The following is a 19,443-nucleotide window of genomic DNA, read 5'->3' as shown; positions in this document are numbered from 1 at the left end:
CGGCCCAGGCCAAAGGAGAGGCATACTGGGCAAACTGGGGGCAGAGCACAAAGCTAAGGATACAGTAGAAGATGGAGATAAAAGAGTTATGTTAATAATAACTCCAAAGGAGGAAAAGCTGGAAATTCCAAAGTTTAGTAAAGCCGAGAGAAAAGAATTAAACAAGATAGGAAGTGAAAAAGATAAATCATGGAAATGGAAACTTCGTGATGGAAGACAATTTCATTATAAAATGTGCTTACTAGGAAAATATTGGAACTCTTGCATCAGAAAACCCACTGGGGTACTCAAGCTTTGTGTGATCATTTTTTAAGGAACTATGCATGCACTGGGATTTTTGGAGTAGCAAAGCCAGTAACTGAAAGATGATTAATTTGCCAAAGGAGAAATAAAAAGGTGAAGAGAAAAAAAACATTTGGAGGTCATGAGTTAGCTGGTTGACCATTTCATAGTATCCATGCAGAAGTTTAGATTTGTTAGCCTCTGGATTTATTTGTACAAAAAATCCCATTTAATCTAGAAGAAAGAGAATATGCCACATGTTAGACAGGAGATTTTAGGAAAATAAAAATCTTTAAAGTATCAGAAACACCATAGGGAAAAAAAAATGGGGGAAATGAAAGGGAGAGGAACAAGAGGAAAAATCAGAAAGAGAGTGGGATCCTCTGCAGGTCTTGCCCCCTCCGTTCGGGGCCCAAGCGCCTGTCCTGAGTCCCGGATCGCTGCCCGCCTCAGCTCCGCCTGCCCCGGTTTCCATCCCAGGTACAGCCTCACTGCCCAGGGCAGCTCCACCTGCCCCGGCACTGTCGCTCAATTTGTGTGCCCTGCTCCCACTGCCTGGCCCGCGGCCGCTCTGCTGGCCAGGCTGCGGAAGATGGGGGTTGCTCTGTCCGGCTGCCTGCTCGGAGGTCACCGCGCTCACCGCACCCAGGGGGGGTCCCAGCCATCCCATCCCCGGCTGCCCTGCCCGTGCCACCTGCGCTGGGCACCGCCGCTGCTGCCGGGCTCTCCCACCTGCCTTTGCTCTGCCGGCAGCTGCCGGATCAGCCGCCATCAGCCATTTGGGGGCTACCCACGCTCCAGGCTCGGGCTCCACGGGAAGATCCCCCTCTGCCGATTCCGGCAGCAGACCCTGCCCACACTCCCACCGAGCCTCGGCAGAATATCCTCGCCTGACCCCGTCCTGCTCTGAGTTACATCCCCTTGGTAACCACAGCTCCAGCTGTTCAGGGAAGCTCTCTCTCTATAGAGAAAGCACCTTATCGAAACACTAGGAGCTCAGTTAAAAGGCAGCCCTCTCCAAATTCTTTCCCAAAACACAGGAGAAAGTCTATAGAAGGTAAAAAAGTGAAAGAGTTAGATGAAGGGATTGCTCTATTTCCCTTCAGGGAGGTTCTCATGGGAGGGATGCGGTACCCCGCCCCGCGGGAGCCACCAGCGCCCCTGCCGGCCGTGCCCGGAACTGCACCCAAGGGCAAAGCACCGCAGCCCAAAGGCCGGGACTGGGTCCGGGCTCTGTTTGCTGTCAGTGCCGCAGCTGTTGTTGTTTGTTTGCTTTATTATACACACTAGTAAAGAACTGGTATTCCTACTCCCATATCTTTGCCTTAGAGTCCCTTGATTTCACTATTCTAAACATTAAGATGGAGGCGGTTTGCATTCTCCATTCCAAGAGAGGCTTTTTCTGCCTTCCCAAGCAGACACCTCTCTTGTAAAGCAAGACAAGCACCCACAGGCACTGAGGGGGGCTGCAGGAGGGGCACAAGAAGGCCCTGCAGCACTTGGGCACAAAGGCACAGCAGGTGAATGCAAGAAGGGAGCAGCAAAAGGCCAAGCTGAAGGCAAAGGCCAGGACACAGTTCCTACAGACCCTGAGGGATCAACACCAGGGCCCAAGGGGGCCCCAGCACCCAGGGCACGGCTCGGCCACAAGCACCTGGCAGAGGCATTGCCCTCCTCGGCAGGGGAGAGCCCACCCAAACAGCCCCTGGCAAGGAACCAGGGCTCCAGCTGCAGGGCACAAGGACACTGCAAGCACAGACAGCAGCACCCTCAGAACCAGCAAGTCCACCCCTTGATGGACATGGTTTGGCAGGGCTGTCACAGCTCCCATCACACCAGGGACCCTCCACACTGGAGCCCTTGAGAACATTCAGGGTGGGTCTGCATTGAGAGGAGGCATTTTCTGATGGACACAGGGGCCTCTCAATCCACTCTGAATCTTAAACGTAAAGGGGAAAATAGTAAAGGAATATTTTAATTTTTAAGGGAATGAGAGGGAAATATAAGCAGGTATGATTTGTTCAACCAGTATTAGAAGCTGTGGGGGACAGGTTTGAAAGAAATGAATTTCTTTTTCTTTCTCCTGTAGTTGTAATTACCTAGGAAGGAATTTGAGTGCTGGATTTTAATACTGTAAAAGGGGTACAGAGGCTAGTTCTGTTCTACCTTTGTGCCAAAAGTCTGACAAGGCCCATGCTGAAGTGAACCCAGAAATGTGGGCAGCCCCAGGGAAGGAGGGAAAATTAGATACGGAGCTTCTACAAATCACTTTAAAGCAACCAGGACAAGCAATACCCTGTTCAACGAGAGGGACGGAAGGGGTCACAGCCTGGGATTGAGTCCCTGTTAAAGGTAGGGCTTTTGGATCCAGGGATGTCTCCCTACAACACTCCTATCCTGCCAGTCAACAAACTGGATGGATGGACAGGAGGAGGAAACACAGAATTTTCAAAGGTTAAAATGAAGATTAACTGAGGCAGCTGGTCTGGGCCTTCCAGACAGAGAAAAAGAATTTGAATTATAGGTGGATATTAAACAGGGTCTTGCCAAAAGAATTCATGTGCTAAAATGTTTAACCCTACATAGGATATCCTATAGTTCAAGTCTGGCATCAAGTTAAAGGTCTGACAACCAAAAGAGCCTCTACATGGATGAGCAGGGCTCGGTTATTACAGTATGAAACTTGTTCAGTGGCACAGGAGGATTCAGAACTGAGGACAGGGCAAGGGTTTAACCCAGCCTCCTGTTTGAACAGCCTGGAGAGGGGCTGGCAAGGAACCCAGGACTGCACTGAAGGGACAGAGCTCCAGATCCAGGCTGGAACAGATTGATGATGGGACATTCCCTGGCCTGAGGGAGAAAATGTGTTTGTGGATGGCTCTGCAAGGGCAGTAGAAGGGAAAAGAGCTACAAGGCAGGCTGTTATTAAGGAAGGGGAATCAGACACAGCGCAGGTCACCGCCCCATGCTCAGCGCAACCCGCGCAGCTGTGGGTGCTTGTGAGAGCCTGGCACTGAAATGCCCTGAGGAGGAAGGCTTCAATATCTTCTGCTGACACCATGGCACCTAACAGGGGGGCAAAAGCAATTCTCACTGCTTCAGCAACCACTGGAGCAGATATCAAGGCACATTCTCCCACAGGAAGCTGGGCTGGCACAGAGCCTGCCCTGGCACTTTGCTGCTGCCAACACCCAGCCAGGACATCGGCTCCTGCCTAAGGAGTGCAAAGCAGCACCACTGGTGGCCAAGGGGCCCATGCCAAGTGTCCCTGAGGCCAGAAACAGCCGCCAGCACAGCTCAACACGGGGGGACCCCTCAGCCTGGCCTCAAGGGCTCTGGAGCCCCAGAGATTTGCACTTCCTGCCCACAGCAGGAGGATGGGAGGCCGCCCCTGAGCCTGCCCTGAAGGCAACGCAGCAGCAGCCAGGGCTCCACAGCGGGCCAAGCCCCTGCGCCTGCCCACAGATCCTCGCCTGGAATCCTCTGCAATCCTGGCCACCCTCCTCTGCCAGCTCCAGCCACTGGGGCCAAGCCTTGCTGCCACTGCTGCAGCTTCAGTGCTGGCTGGGCCTGTATTGCCACAGCTGCTGGGGAACACCAGGGCACAATTCCACTCTGGGGCTCCCTGACACCCACACTCTGGGCTGCCTGCCACTGCAGTGCTGCAAAATGTACCGAGTTTGGTTCTTTTAAACCTTATTTCTCTGCTCAGAAATGTTTCTCTACTCAAAGGCTTTCCACTGGAAAAGGAATTTTAAAGGTTTAATTTAATGGGTGTTACACCACTCAATGGAGATGAGTTCAACATTCCAACAGACTGGGAATAGCCCAAAAGACACCCACAGAGATAACGACCAGCAACAAAACATCAACATTGCCCAGCAGCAAACAGCAACCAACAGCTACCCCAGACACTTCCCCGGCAGAGCTGGAGACACCTGGGCTGGAAAAGGCTGAGAAGAAAATCCAGGAGTGTGGAGACCGAATTCACATCAGAACATCAGAGCGGAAGAAATCTGGGTCCAACAGGAAACCAAATACTAAAAACCTACACATAATACTTCTGACTTGTAAATAGTTAATACTTTTTTTAAAAAAAGCATATGCGGGGGGGGGGGGGGCACATGTGACTCTCCAGATGGCTGCCCTGGAAGAGAAACTCCATTCCAGGCAGCCTGCAGAGGAGCTTTAGAAATGCAAATGAACACTGCTGGGCAAAGTGTGGACAATGCACCTGGGTCTCTTGCCTGGGGCAGGAATTGGGCTGATTCCCTCTGCCCTCACCCCAAGCTCTGCCTGCTGGCACTGATGGAATTTGCACAGCTCAAGGCAGAGCCCAGGGGGAGGATATCTGACCCTGCAACAGAAACGGGTGAAGCTGCAAAGGGAAACAGCAAATGGAGAATGTTGGGAAAACTTCACTAAAAATAATTGGGGGGAATCATCCCTCTGCCCACTCCAACATGTGCTGTCACTGTCTGTGTTATATAGGGTATATTAGAGCACTGGGGATTTTTTGCTACCAAATATTCAGGGAAATCATTTGGGAATCCAAGGATTTGATGATTTAATTAGAGCAAAGTAGTCAATTGATGCAGCCCTGGCTGGAGAGAGTGGCCAAAAATGGAGAAAAGATGAATGGCCAGCAGAACAAATCCTACAACACCATGGACCAGCCCCTGCGAACCCGAACCAATTCATATCAGGAGCCACAGAACCCATTTCTCATTTCAATGGCATCATTAGATTACAAGCTGCCCTCGGAATAACCAACCAGACAGCTCCAGCTCCTGACATTCCTGTTGACCAAGCCACTGAAGTGAGGAACACAACACTTAACCATGGGATGGGATCAGATCATCTGTTAGCAGAAAAAGGAAGAGTCTGTGGAAAATTAAATGACTCAAACTGCTGCTGGAAATAGATGACAAAGGAAAAGTGGTGAAAAAAAAAAACATAAAACAACAGAAATAAAAACAGCTCATGTATTGGTCCAAACGTGCAAAGGATGGAAATGGGATACGGTTTTGTGGCTCCCTGGCAGACCATGGGTTAAACGAATGCTGTTTCTCCTCTGATGTGCTACACCAACTCTCATCTTTTTACCATGCTCCACACCTTGAGAGTGCAGCTCATTCAGCAGCTGAGCGAGGGGATGCAGGTGGCAGCCAGGCCTCTGATCCAGAAACGGGTACAGAAGGACAGGGAATGAGGGCACTGAGAATAATCTCAAAACCAAAGAGGACCCAGGAAGAAAAAACAGAGTCAATGAGTGAATCTGCTTGGAGATAGAGCCGGGGACTAGTAGATAAGGAAGTAATGGCAGAAACCATCACTTTTAGAAAATGTTAGAAATTGACACAAAGCTCCTCGACCTTCCAGAAGAGTAAACACTTAACAGGGCCGTGAATATCGGCTGTTGTACAAAAGTGGGGATGCACATTAACACGGACATGCAGTTACCGGATCGGGAGCTCTGAACCTTTCAAGTACCTCAGCCAGGGGGCAAAGGGAGAGGGAGATGAGGCCGGGAAAATGAGGATAAAAAGGAGGCTGCGAACTACAACAATGGCAGAGAGCGCACGGCAAATGCCCCTCGGCCTCTCCCTCTGCTCAGCAAAAAAGCCACTTTTACAGGACTCCTGTCTCCTCTGGGCACAGAAACCTCCGGCCACGGCAATTTCCCCGCACAGCGCCGGGCACGGGGCAGCCCCCTCTGTCCCAGCCACAGCAACCAGGCCGAGCCAGCGCTGCTCCGGCAGCGGCTCCTGCCGAGGCAGCGGCCGCAAGGAGACCGCGGGCAGCCGCTCCCGCAGCGCCCTCACGCCAGCGGCAACACGCGCCGGACACGGCACAACGAACCCGCCCGAGCCCCCTGCCGCCCCCGAGGCCCGCAGCCAGCCCCGAGACCCCGCACGACCCAGCGCGGCTCCCACCTGCGCTGCGGCCGCCTCCGAGCTCCGCCGCCGCCTCACCGCGCTCCGGCCGCTGCCGCCTCTCAAGGGCCCGCAGAAACGCTCCGACAATGGCGCCGCTGCCCAGCCACGGCCGCCCTCAGCCCGCCACCGGGGCCCGGCTCCGCCCCGCTCCCACCAATCAGCGCGCCACAACCACGACTGACGGCACCATCGCCCAATCCCAGCCAGGGGCGGGCTCTGCACACGGCACAGCCCCGCCCCGCGCTCTCAGGGTCCCCCGGGCTGCGTGAGGGCAGAGCCGGAGCTGAGGAACAGCCCTGGAACGGGCCCGGGCCCGAGGGGATTGAGCTGAAAACCCAAACAAACTTCTCCGCACCTCCCGCCACGGCTTTCCCGGCACTGCGGCTCCGGTGGCTCCGGCTCCGAGGAAAGCCCTCAGTTTTCCTACCCCTACTTAGGCGCATTAGTGCACCGCTTTAATTTACCGCAAGAATTGGAAAACTGCCCAAAGCTCTGTGGATGAGTGGGGGAAGGGAGAGATTTCTGACAGAAAACTCCAAAATTGCAGAGCAGGATAATGAGAACTAAGTGAAATCCACTTTAAATCCACTTTTCCTCCCATGCCTACATTGTGAAAAACGCCCATCACTTAAAAAAAATAATTTAAAGTTTAATAGTAATAAAATTGTCATAAAAATAGTAATATAATTAGAGTAATATAAATTTGAACAATTAAAGTAGGACAATATGAGACAATAAGAAGTATGTTACGAGGACCGGGTACCTTTTCTGGGCAAAATAAGCCCGAAAAAGGACACCCATTAACAGAGGATTAACCCTTAAAAATAATAGCCTGTTGCATATTCATACACCTCATACATGATGCATAAATTCCATTCAAACAAAGGATTCTGTCTGGTCAGTGTCAATTTCTTCCTCCTAATACTTAATGGCGCCTTAATGGCTGAGCAAGGAGGGAAGAAGTTCGTTTCTTCTGATAACAGAACAGTAAATTCTCTTTCTCTGAAAGATTTAGGTGTCCTGTGCCTGCTATCTGGTGAAAGTACCTCATTCCTTTCTTTAAAAATATCCCACATACATAGTTCCTACCTTAACTAGAAAACTGCATTTACCATACTGTTAAAATGTTGATACTGCCCTACTAATCACTGCAACAAAATACATATAGTATTTTATATCTGCATAGAGACATATAATATGCACTTTTCACACTGCCACGGTAAAAGGATTCCTTTAATCTCTCTAACCGCGATTAAAATAAATAAAAAGCCTGTCCTGTTACAGCAAAAAATCTGATATGCCCACAAACACCACAAATGGGGGTGGGGGTGGAATTCCTGGAATTCTTTTAATTTGCTTTAATGCACATAAATTACCACACTCGTTTGTTCCACATAAAATGCTGCACTTGTTGCAAACAAAACCTTAAAATCTCACAAACAGAGCTATACAGTCCCAAGAATCAAATTACCACAATGCAGCCGAAAAAACCACACAGCTCTCCTGTACCTCAAGTCCTGGGAATCAACTTATAACAAGCTGTCTCTATTACAGCTCTGACAGCCCACAAACACCGGTTCAAGATAAAACCCTTCTAAAAGGGTGGCTTAACCCTTTTGACTCAGGCTCAAGCTTAATACACAGCTTAACACAGATGACACACAAGAAAAATTACCAGCTTGTTACAATTATAACTTTTACACAATAGTCAGCAAAATCACACACTACACCAGATGAATCCAAAGTTGCATCTTTGCAAACTCCACAAGGACAGGGACCACAAAGGCACTGTGTTACAGCGTTTGATCTTCGCCTCCCAGGTCCCACAGGCAAAGGATTGGTTAACACCTGAACACAAAGCCTTATGAAAGAATGGTTATACTCAAACACCAGGTGTCACAGCGAATGCTGCTCCCCAAAACTAGAAAGTTCACACACACAAACCCACTGTGAAAGGGGTATTTCTTTCCACACACACAAACTCACTGTGAAGGGGGTATTTCTTTCCACACACACAAACTCAGTTATAACAACCTTAGACCAGCATTTGCCCTTACGACTGCTAGCCTCAGTTGGTGGCAAACTAAGCTCTCTATGCTGAAACAAATGGCAGCACCAAAAGCCCGAACTCAGTACAACAGTTCAACAACTCTTTCTGCTGGCAACCAGATTTCAACTGCAACTTCAGCTTGCAAGCACACTACAGAGGCACAATCTGCACATGGGACATCTCCCACGACTTACCAAAGGGCCTCTCCTGCCCACGCCTTACCGGTCACTGTTTAAAACTGTTTCAATTTTCAAACATACCATTTTGTCTGGAGTTTTAGTAGTCAGTGCTTCTTGTCTGCTGCTGGATGAACAGTCTGTGCAGCAGAGCCCACTCTTCCAGGAATATCCTGGGGGTGCACCAAAGGAGTCCATGACCTGAGCTGGTCTCACAGCCCAGCAGAGTCTCCTCCTGGCTGGCTTGCTAACGGAATCATTAAAACTGAAGATCATGGACAAAGACTCTCTAACTTGTCAAAAGTTAGAAAGTTTTATGTTTATTACACCGGTGGGCAGCACGGGGGAGTCATTCTTGAAATGTGTGCCTGTCGCAGACATCTTTTGTGGAAATTCCTTTCCTTAAGATATTTCCTCCTGAGAAGCTGAGAGGCCTCAGGAACAAAATGTAAACATTGATTATCTGCTGCTGTGGAATGCAACAGGTGCATCTTTGACTGGCCCATGTTGGATGTCTGTAATTAATGGCCAATCACAGTCCAGCTGGCTCAGACACGGAGCCCGAGCCACAAACCTTTGTTACCATTTTTTCCTATTCTATTCTTAGCTGGCCTTCTGATGAAATCCTTTCTTCTATTCTTTTAGTATAGTTTCAACATAATATATTTTATAAAGTAAGAAATCAAGCCTTCTGAAACATGGAATCAGATCTTTGTCTCTTTCCTCATCCAAGAACCCCTGTGAACACAGTCACAGATGGTGACCCTCGACTGAGGAAGAAATCATCACTTGGTGAGACCGAGACGAGCATTGCTACACTGGGTAAACCCCAAGTGTGTGGCATTGATGGTCACCTCACAAGTGACCTGTTGCCTTCTATGCTAAGGCTGGCGACCTGGTTCTGAGGTACAGCTCGACAGCCCACTCTCCAGGGCCGTTCGGGCCAATGACACACGCAGACGCCAATGTGGTGGACGGTCAAAAGGCGTTTATTACTTCTTCTCCTGGGGTCTTATAGTCTTAGGGGTCTCTACGTCAAAAGGGTTTTGTCTTCCTTATCTATGGTTAGTAGGGAATGGAAAAGTACTGAGTAAGGAGTAGAGAGTTGCTGACTTTACAGTTAGTGGGGCAGCACTCCTATTGTTAGTGGGGCCACGTTCCTATTGTTAGTTTCTTATCTATGAGTAACTGAGGGTCTTATCTATGGGAAACAGAGGGTCCTGGCTTTCCATGACATCGCGACATCTTCCGCAGCGCCTCTTCCCTAGCTACCACAGTGACCACAGAAGTGGATTCTAGCCAGGAGCTGAAGAACTGAAGATCCTGAATTTGGATAGAGTTCACAGCCAAGGCTGACCACAAAGAGAACCTTTTGAAAATCCTCCAGAGAAGATGTCCTGAAAGCTTAGCGGCACAGAGCAGCCTCCTGGAGCCTGGAGGACACTGTCACAAGGTACTGTTAACTCTTCCCTTCCTGACGATGCTGCCTTTCACAGAATGTGGCTGCACATGTGGGCAGGGGTGCCCACGGAGGCAGAGGTTCCTTTCTCCCCCTCAGAGGAGAAGCTTAATGGCCTCTGGCAAAAATGGGGTCATGAGGACAAAGTTCCTATGGTGAAGAGACATTTCTATGAATTTTTCCGGTGGGCAAAGTTCCACGGGGTTTTCACGAATGTGCTCTATGCCCTTGATTAGTACATATGGGAATGCATGGAATTCATTATTATGGCTCAGTGTCAGGATTTTGGATACCCTCGGATCTATCCGTCATTCAAAACGCTCTTCCCAGTTGTGAAACGGAAAGCAGCTCCATTTCAGTGGATTGCCAACTGCATGGGGCAAGTCCCGTTCCCGGATGAGGACCCTCTGCAGGAAGACGACCTGCTGCTTCCCAGTCCCCCTGAATCGCAGCAGGGGGAGGGCGAGATTTTTCCCGCAGCCGAAGAAGTTTTTTTCCTGCATTTTCGGGGCACGGTCAGACGGAGCCGCTTTTTCTCCCCCCTTGTTGCTCTCAGAGGCGGTTTGAGTGGGCTGCGCCGCCCCTGGCATCCCCGCCCGCAACTCCGCCGGCTCCTGCGCCTGCGGGGCCGACCTCCGACACACCGCTTACCGCGGCCGTGCCGGAGTTGCTGGGCAACGCACTCGGCGACAACAGCGACCCGGCACCGCCCCCGCCGCCTCCCGTGCGGACTGCGCCGCCTTCTCTGACTGCGCTTCCGTGGCCGACCCCAGAGCCAGGGGCAGGAGACGCTGCCGACCCCGTGCCGCCCCCGCCAGCCCTTCCCGCAGGGGCAGAGCGCGCGCCTGCGCTGCCGCTCCTGGAGCCGAGCCACACAACGGCGGCGTTTTCCCGCGCACCCCTGCTGCCCCCGCCGCCCGCCCCGCCAGTTCTGCCGCCTTCGGGGACTCCGTCCTCCGTGTCTGCGTCAGAGGCTGCCCTGGAACCGGCGGCATGTCCGAGCTCGGACCGTCCCGGGCCGTTTGCCCTTGCGGCAGCGGCTCCAGCGGCCGGCCTCTCCTCCTGCCGAGGCGCGGCTCGGCAGCTGAGTGCGGGCGCGGCCCGGCTGCCGGCTTTCAAGCTCAGCGTTCTTGGCGGGTTGGGGGTGTTTGATCGGTGGTTTCCCTTTCGGGGTGCAAATCTCTCTGCCGCTCCTCGCGTGCCCCAGCGGCGAGGGGGAGGCGGCTCCCGAAAGTTCTGCCTTTGGTCCTCAGCCCAGAGGGGGTGGGGATGGTACCGGGAGGCAGATGGGAGGAACACATTTTGCATTTCATTGCAGAGGAAGAGGGAACGGCAGAAACCCATCATTGCTTGCTTGCTGTGGGGAAAAATTCCCAGACCCGAGATGAAGATTCTCGGGGCAGCTTCAATTCCCCCACTGCTGGCATGCCTCGGTGGGTTTGGGGGCAGGAAGCGTTTGGTCACTCATGCTGCGATTGCGCTGGTGGCAGGGCGCTGGTCTGTGACAAGGCAGAGCCCGCCTGGCAGGCTTGGCCTGGGCTGTTTGGCTCGGTTCCCTGGGCCAGGGCCACTGCCCGGCCTCCTGTTGGGTTTGGGGGCTTCGCTTCCCCCGTCAGAACCTGGGCCGCTATTTTGTGGGCCAGGTCTGGGGTTCCTGATCCATCCAAGAGGGCCAGGGTCCCCCAGGGCCTCTCAGGCTGTCTGCTGCTGCTGCTCTTTCAGAAAAAAAAAAAAAATTAAATAAAAAGTATTGAAAGAGATGGCAGCAGCTCAAAAGCATTGAAGAGCCAAAAATTAGCTTCAGCCCAAGATGTTCAATAAAGGGCTGCGGCCAAGACATTCCAGAAATTCTCAAAAAAATTGTTTGAAATTGTTTGATGACTGTCAGTGGATTTTTGATAACAATTGATGGATTTTTCTGTAGCGTTTGGATTTTCTTTGCATTGTTTTTGCATTTTCTTATTTTGTAAGATTGTTTTGGTGATATGATAAAATTTTATGTTCTACATTCCACACCAGCACTTGACTGAGGCTTTGATTGGCAACAAATAACCTGTCAAGTGTTTGTTCTTTCTTCTGCATGAGCCCAGCAGAGAAAATTACAAACACTTTTCTTTTTAATTTAACTAAATAAAAAAAGGTGACATGTCGCAGACATCTTTTGTGAAAATCCTTTCCTTAGGATTTTTTTTCCTTCTGAGAAGCTGAGGCCTCAGAAACAAAATGTAACCAATGGTTATCTGCTGCTGTGGAATGCATCAGGTGGATTTTTGATGGGCCCAACTTGGATGTTTACAATTAATGGCCAATCAAGGCCGAGCTATCTCAGAGTCCAAGAGAGCTGCCTTTTGTTATCATTCTTTTCATTCTATTCTTAGCTAGCCTTCTGAGAGGAAACCTTTCTTTCTATTCTTGGAAGTTAGTTATAATGTAATATATATATAATAAAATAATAAATCAAGATTTCTGAACGTGGAGTCAATATTCTCGTCTCTTCCCTCACCTGAAGACCCCTGTGACCGCTGTCACAGAGGGTCCTGATGTCTGAGGGTGGGGTCCTGAGGGGAGGTCCCAGTGCATGAGGACAATGAAATTTGGGGTTCCCGGTGCTCAGGGGGGTCCCAGTGGGTGCCCAAGGGCAGTGTGTGACACAGAGAGAGACCCCGGTGACACCAGGGACCCGCACACTGGGGCTGGGCCAGTCCTGGTGACACTCGGGGGGCTCTTGGTGGCACAAGGACCCCCCAGGTTCTCCTGCATGAGGTCCTGGTGACACGAGAAGCTGGTGGCACTCGAAGGGCTCTTGGGGACATGCAGCACTGTGGCACTGTCATGGTTTAGCCCTGGCACAGAGCCAGTGCCCCCATGAGAATACCCTCTCCCTGGTGTCTGCTGTGAGATGTGACCAGGAATAAGCAAAGCAGGCTCCTGCTTAGAACTAAAGAAAACTTTATTAACTAAACTACAAGAAAAGAAGAAAGAAAAAAAAAACATAAGGGAAAAAAATTAAAACCTTACAAAAGCACTTTTGTCCTCCCCCCCACCAAATTTCCCAATGCAATACATTCCCGCAAAATCACCGACTCTCAGTCCGGCACCACCCTTTAGAATACTCAATCTTCAGTTCATCAAGAGGAGAGGAGTCCTTCTTGCACCATAGGCTTCCCCTGGAAAGACGCTGAAACCTCGTGTGCTCCCATGTCACTCAGCACCGCCCGGAAAATCCTTTGCCATCGTGACACCTTCCTTCCATGCCCAGTGCTCTCACCACTGTGCATGGACCAGAGCTTCTTCTAGGGTTGTCTTTCAAGGGTGCCTCGTCTCACTCCAAAAAGGCACAGTCTCTCCTTTGGGACATCTGTCCCCCCCATTTTTTCACCCCCTGGAGCCGAGGGGTCCCCACACTGAACCCTCCCGGTTCTGAGGCACTGCCTCCCCCTAAATGCAGTCTCTGTGTCACAGGAAAAAAACTGGTTCAGTCTATGGCCACACAGGAAAAGTCCAGCCAAAAGGCCACTCCATCATCTCTCCCCCCACTCAGCCAGTCTTCTCCACTTCCTTCGGGCCTATCTTTTCTTATCTCATCTCTTATCTCTCTTCTCATTCAGCTCCAGGAGGATCAGCATTTTGCAAGGTCTCAATCATGCAAGAAAAGGGTCCAAAATTTCAGTCTCTGCCTGTCCCAGAGCTCTGGAATTCCCAGCCTGCTCTGGCTGGGCACCCCCCCGCCTTCTCCTCCTGGGCCAGCACCGCTATCCAATTCAGATGCCGGCTCGCTCTCTCTCTCTCTCTTCCCTGGGGGGAGCTGCCTGATGTCTCTTCCTCTTGGTGCTCCTCCACCCTTCCATCCTTAGGCTGGGCCTACCTCGTGGCAGCATGGCTTTTCCCCTCCCCCCGCCCAGCCGGCAGCTGGGACAGGGGGAGAGATCCAAAGCCTTTCCCGACAGAAGTCCAAAGAGAGCTTGCCAGGGGTGCAGCTCTGGTTTTTAACCCCTTTTTTTCTCACAGGCGGATCCTAAAATCTGAGCACCCATTGGCCTGATGGTAGTGACCACAGCATCCCAGAAATCCCATTTCCGGTCCAACCACCACAGGCACTCAAGGAGCTGGTGGCACTCAACTGTCCACAAGTCTCTCCAGTGACATCACTGCACCAATGACATCACAGTGGTGACATCACTGTCCCCGCAGCAGCCTCGGGATGTCCTTGATGGCTTTTCGGCACCGCTTGGCCACTGCGCGGCTGCCGGGGCCACCCGGGCCACCGGGGCCACCTGGGCCAGCATAGGGACTCAAGAGGACGTTGTGGATATCCCACAGTGTCGGCAGCAGGTGATGCGAGGCCAGGCGGGCGCTGCCCTCCCACAGACGCTCAAACTCAGCTACGTCGGCCACCAAGGCCTCAAGGATATTGGGGGACATCTGCTCTGGCCACTTCAGGGTGTCCTCAATCTCCTCGAGCTGGGTCTGCATGTCCCAGGTGAACTCGATGGCTTTGTCACACGCGTCCACCAAACGCTTCAGCGGTGCCAGGGCCACCACTGCCCAATGTCCCCTCCAGGTGGCCGCCCTCGCCCGGCTGGTGGCCACCACGGCCTCATCCATGGCCTCGCTGGTAGCTTCCTCTTCCTCACTGGTGGCCGCTGCCACCTGAGCATCGTGCGTGGCCCCTGCCGAGGCCCCCTCGACCCTGTCCAGGGTCACCGGCAGCCACCAGGGTGTGGCCTCCAGGCTGTCCCCAGGTTGTCCCCTCTCCCTGAAGGTGGCCTTTAACCACAGGTGCTTGGCCCAGGAGGGGGTCGCGTCCCAGCAGGTCTTGCGCAGCTCATCTGCCTCCTCCTGCAGCCGGTCCCATCTCTCCCTGAGCGCGGCCACCAACTCCTGCCAGGCCTTGGCCGCGGCTCTCACATCGGCCCAGTTGGTCCCAGGGGTGGCCCAGAGGGCGGCCAGGGCCCGGCCCAGGGAGGGGACACCACGGTGGCCCATGGAGGTGACATCGCCGTGATCCAGGGTCTCACGGAGGCTCTGGGTGAATCTCCTCAGGGCCGCGGGCAGGAACTTTGGCGACACGCGCTGCCGCACGTCCCTGTGTGACCCGGTCACGGTGGCCACCACCTTGCCCAGGGTGGCCACGACGGACACCAGCGCCTTCAGCAACTGGGATGGGGACAGGGGACGTGTCAGGGGCCTCGAGGCACACTTGTGGCCGCCTGCAGGGGCCCCTGTGCCCTCTCGGGGTCCCCTCTGTCCCTTTGTCATCCCCTCGTCCACACTGCCACTCCCCGTGTCCCCCTCCCGTCTCCCACTGCTCCCTCCTCCCCCGTGCCCCCTACCCCCACCGTGTCCTTCTCTCCCCACCCCCCCGCCCCCGGTCGCACCTTCTGGTTCTGCTGGCTCATTGGTGACCCGGCGGGGACACTCTGGGGACACCTTGGGGACGCTCCGGTGGCGAAGGAGCCCCGGGACAGGCGCCGGCCCCGGCCCAGAACCGGCCCCGGCGGCGGCGCTCGCGGAAATGCCCGAGCGGGATCGGGAGGCGCCGGAAAGGGCCGGGGCCAGAGGGACTGACGTCACCGTCCCGCCCATCACCAGTACCGCCCCAATCCATGGGAAGCACCAGGTTGGATTCGGGAGATTTTTAGGCTGAATCCCAGGGGGTTTAGGCTCCATCCCGTCATTTCTAGGCGGATTAATTCCGCCGCTCCCGGCTAGATTTATGAGGGAACGTGGAGTGCTCTGAGGAGCGGGCGGAACTGCCCTCAACCAAGATGGCGGCGCTGCTTCTCTCGCGAGACCTCTGGCGAGAAGCGGGGTGGGGGCGGTTGGGAGGGGATTTGGGTGGTCCTGAGGGAGAATGGGGGGTCCTGAGGAGATTTGGGGAGTTCTGAGGTGATGTGGAGAGTTCTGATGGGGTTTGTGGGGTCTTGAGAGGGCGTGAGAGGGTTTAGGGAATCCTGAGGGGATCTGGTGGATCCTGAGGCGATTTAAAAGGATCTGAGGGGTGATTGGGGGGGTCCTGAGAGAGAACTGGGGCGCTGAGGCGATGTGAGGGGATTTGGGGTTCGTGAGGGAGAACTGGGGGTTCTGAGAGAGAATTTGGGGTATCTGAGTGTTATGAATAAGAAGCTTGACTAGGCAAATATTCAAGCAGCAATCAATTTAGTAATTAATATCATAAAGTATGAGCAATACAGCGCTGGGTACAGTGGGGGAAGTTTTCCCTCCAACTGCACACCAATAGTTGAGGGTTATAGGTATTTATAGGGGTACTCATAAGCTTTCTCATCAGTTTCTATTCCAATTTTTACTCATCAGCAGTTTCTATTCCAAATTTTTACGTCACAATTCTACACACTATTGTGATTTAGTTTTTCTCAGGATGTATCCCAAAAGAATTATCCCCAGATGGTGGTGGTAGAGTTTCCGAAAGAAGAAAGACGAATCCCATATGGTGAAGTCCAGCTCCCCAGGTGTGGGTCCACCCTTTAATTGCAAAGACTATAAATCTCCTAACAGTGATGTCCAGCTTCCCTTGGTCGAAACTATAAATCCTTCAGTTGATGTTCATCTTCCTTTCTCAAGCTGTTTTTCTCTGCTTTATTAAGGTGTGAGATAAGCATGTTTTCTTTATATATATTCCAAAGCTATAGTTTCAAGGATACAAGCAATATTCTAAAATTATACTTCAAAAGTTTATTTTTGCAGAACTCTTTGAGGATTAACTACAATCAAAAAGCAACATCCTTAACGCTTAAATTCCAATGCTCTTAAATCAACCAAGGTTAATTGCAAAAAAATGATAGGTTCAAAGGCCTTCTTCCATGCTTTACTTTCCTCAGTTATTATTAGAATTCGCAACTGTTCCATTGTCGGTCTCCACACATAGCACAATCACAAATACACACATTGCCTGTATGTACCTGACATGAAACACAGCTTTGTATTTCACACCCTGACAATGGTTGCCCCATCATAAGAATCACAGAATTTGCATCTCCAAGCTCCCACCTGAGGTTTCCACCTGCACTTACATCCCAGGCCTGTTTCGCTACATCTGGACCAAAACCTATTAAAAAGGGCTTAAGTTCCATTCTGGTGTTGCCACTTCCACTGATAGTCACGGACTACATGTGTCCTACTTGTGGAATTATCTCGGGGGCAGTTAAAAAATAAGGCGTCAAAAAACTTATCCTTCCCCCCTGCTTTCAGCCTTCAAAATCCTTTTGGTAATTATGGAAGAAAGACCTTACCCAGCTACCATTAGTGAGCTTAACATGTGTTTGATTCCATCTGCCTTGATATCTGGAACAATCATAAGGAGAGCAGCTGGGGGTCCAACAATCTAAACCTAAAGTCTAGTCACAAACGCTTTTTCACCACATATATGTTTCCTATTCTATTTAGACAATAAATGCCTCTTTGAGAAGAATGAAGCTGCCATGGGCTTCCTTCTGCATCCCAAAATCCTGTTCCATTACGGACCTCACTCAGGGTACTGACCCACCATTTAGGCTCGACTGGGCTGGCCACCCATGGCCAGCAGACCCTCCGCAGACCCAACAATTGCTAAGGTTAAAGGTTCTTGCTGCTTCTTCTCCCAAGGTTAAAAATTATTTTCCCACTTTTGCCCCCAACCTAACTGACAATATAAGTGTAAGATTATAAAGAGAAATATTCTAAATGTGTAGTCTAATCTCCTAACCGAATTTTCACTTTCACGTTGTCTTCCACACCACCTGTGGTAAGAGAAGGCACAGAAACAGCTTAACATAAAAACAACCAATGACAGTGAGGATTGGCCCCCAGTGACTGGAGATGGGAGAGGAAGGATGCCCACACAAACTGTTTCAGCAGGCAGCCTGTGGGGAGGCACACAGGGCTTCCCCCGATGTTGCCGCAGTGGCTGCTGCTCCATTCCGCCCCTGCGGAGTGTCGGTCGCGGCTTCCCATTCTTCTCCTCCAGCTGAGATGTCCAAACCTCCGGGGCCTCAGAGACCTTGACCCGAGTGTGATGGGTCCACCCGTGTTCAGCTGCCTTGATGGCTGTTTCTGTGGTCAGCAACGCTTGGAAAGGTCCACGCCACTTCACCACCAGGGTGCTTCTTTCCACTCTTTAACTGGGACCCAATCTCCCGGCTGGATGTTGTGAACAGCAAAGTCCAAAGGCAGGGTCTGTGCCAGCTGAGCTTCTTGTCGAACAGATTTCACAAGAGACAGTATCCTGGCCACATATTGTTTCAAATATACATCACTTATCTCTATCCCCCCACTAGGCTGAGAATCACAAGGGTAAGGAATTCCAGACATTAATTCAAAGGGAGATAATTGAATATCTCCCCTGGGTCTGGCCCTTATTCTTGCCAAAACCAGTGGCGAGGGCCATACCCACGGCATCTTAGTTTCTATCACCAGTTTCAGGAGGTGTTTCTTTATCTCTCCATTCATCCTCTCAACCTACCCGAACTCTAGGGGTGCCAGGAGGTTCCATTGTATCCTTAAAGCAGTCATAACTGCTTGAAGAATTTTTCCTGTAAAATGAGTTCCCCTATCTGAGTCTATTGCTTCCACAATCCCATATCTTGGAATTATTTGTTCCAAAAATACTTTAATAACTGATCCTGTAGTTGCTGAAATGGCTGGAAATGCTTCCGGCCACCCTGTTAACTGACACACTATTACCAGAAGATATTTGAACCTTGCCACTCCAGGCATTTCAGTAAAATCCACCTGGCATCTCTGTAAGGGACGTACAGCCCAAGACCTCCCTCCCCTGGCAAGTTTCTTTGTAACTCTGTTATTTGTTTTAGCACAAATCAAACAACCTGCAATAGCTTGCTTTAGCCAGAATAAAAAGACCCACAGCAGCACACGTTTTGAGGAAGGCTTCTGCCAAGTCCTCGGGAGCCCCAGTGACTCTCTTCATGAAGTTGTTTTAACAATTGCAGGGCCAGAGCTTTTGGTATCCACTGCTTACCATCCTTTGTAAACCAATTATCCTCTCCTTCCTCTGCCCCACTCTTTTAAATTATCTCTAGTTCCTCTGGTGGAAAAGACAGTTTGTCTGGCAGTGGTGCAGCTACTGGGAGCAAAGGGAGCATCTTAGAGCTTTTTGGCAACAATGCAGCTTTCCCAGCTTCTTCATCAGCTAGTCGGTTTCCTATTACCTCTTCTGAGCACCCTGCCCTATGCCCCTTGATGTGTATTATTGCTAACTTTTTTGGTAAGTTCACCACCTCCAAAAGGTGAGAGATTAAGTTCTCAAGAGATAATGTCTTTCCCCTGCAGCTTAATAAACCTCTTTCTTCCCATAATTTTCCAAATGCATGTATCACCCTGTTATCTTTGCCCAATTATCCCATAACAAAAATTCCCAAACAATGTTTGGGTAGCAGCAATTTTAATTGAATAGTTTAGAAAATATATAAGATTGGATACACTTGAAATATTGACAATATAATTTGGTTAAAAATAAGGGATAATTTGGTTCTGATAATAGTGCATAAGCAAAACAAAAATAACCGCAACGGGTACGGAGTT

The 19,443-nt window shown here is 51.2% G+C and overlaps 1 pseudogene; it reads right to left on the bottom strand.

Moving 5' to 3' along the window:
• Window positions 1-15,636, bottom strand: part of LOC134432722 (zinc finger protein 11-like) — a 246,541-nt pseudogene extending 230,905 nt beyond the window's left edge.
• Window positions 15,637-19,443: the final 3,807 nt, after the last annotated feature.

The sequence above is a fragment of the Melospiza melodia genome, assembly GCF_035770615.1.
Source record: "Melospiza melodia melodia isolate bMelMel2 chromosome 7 unlocalized genomic scaffold, bMelMel2.pri SUPER_7_unloc_1, whole genome shotgun sequence".
Taxonomy (NCBI): domain Eukaryota; kingdom Metazoa; phylum Chordata; class Aves; order Passeriformes; family Passerellidae; genus Melospiza; species Melospiza melodia.
The sequence above is the reverse complement of the archived record's forward strand: the minus strand, read 5'-3'. Positions and strand labels throughout refer to the sequence as shown.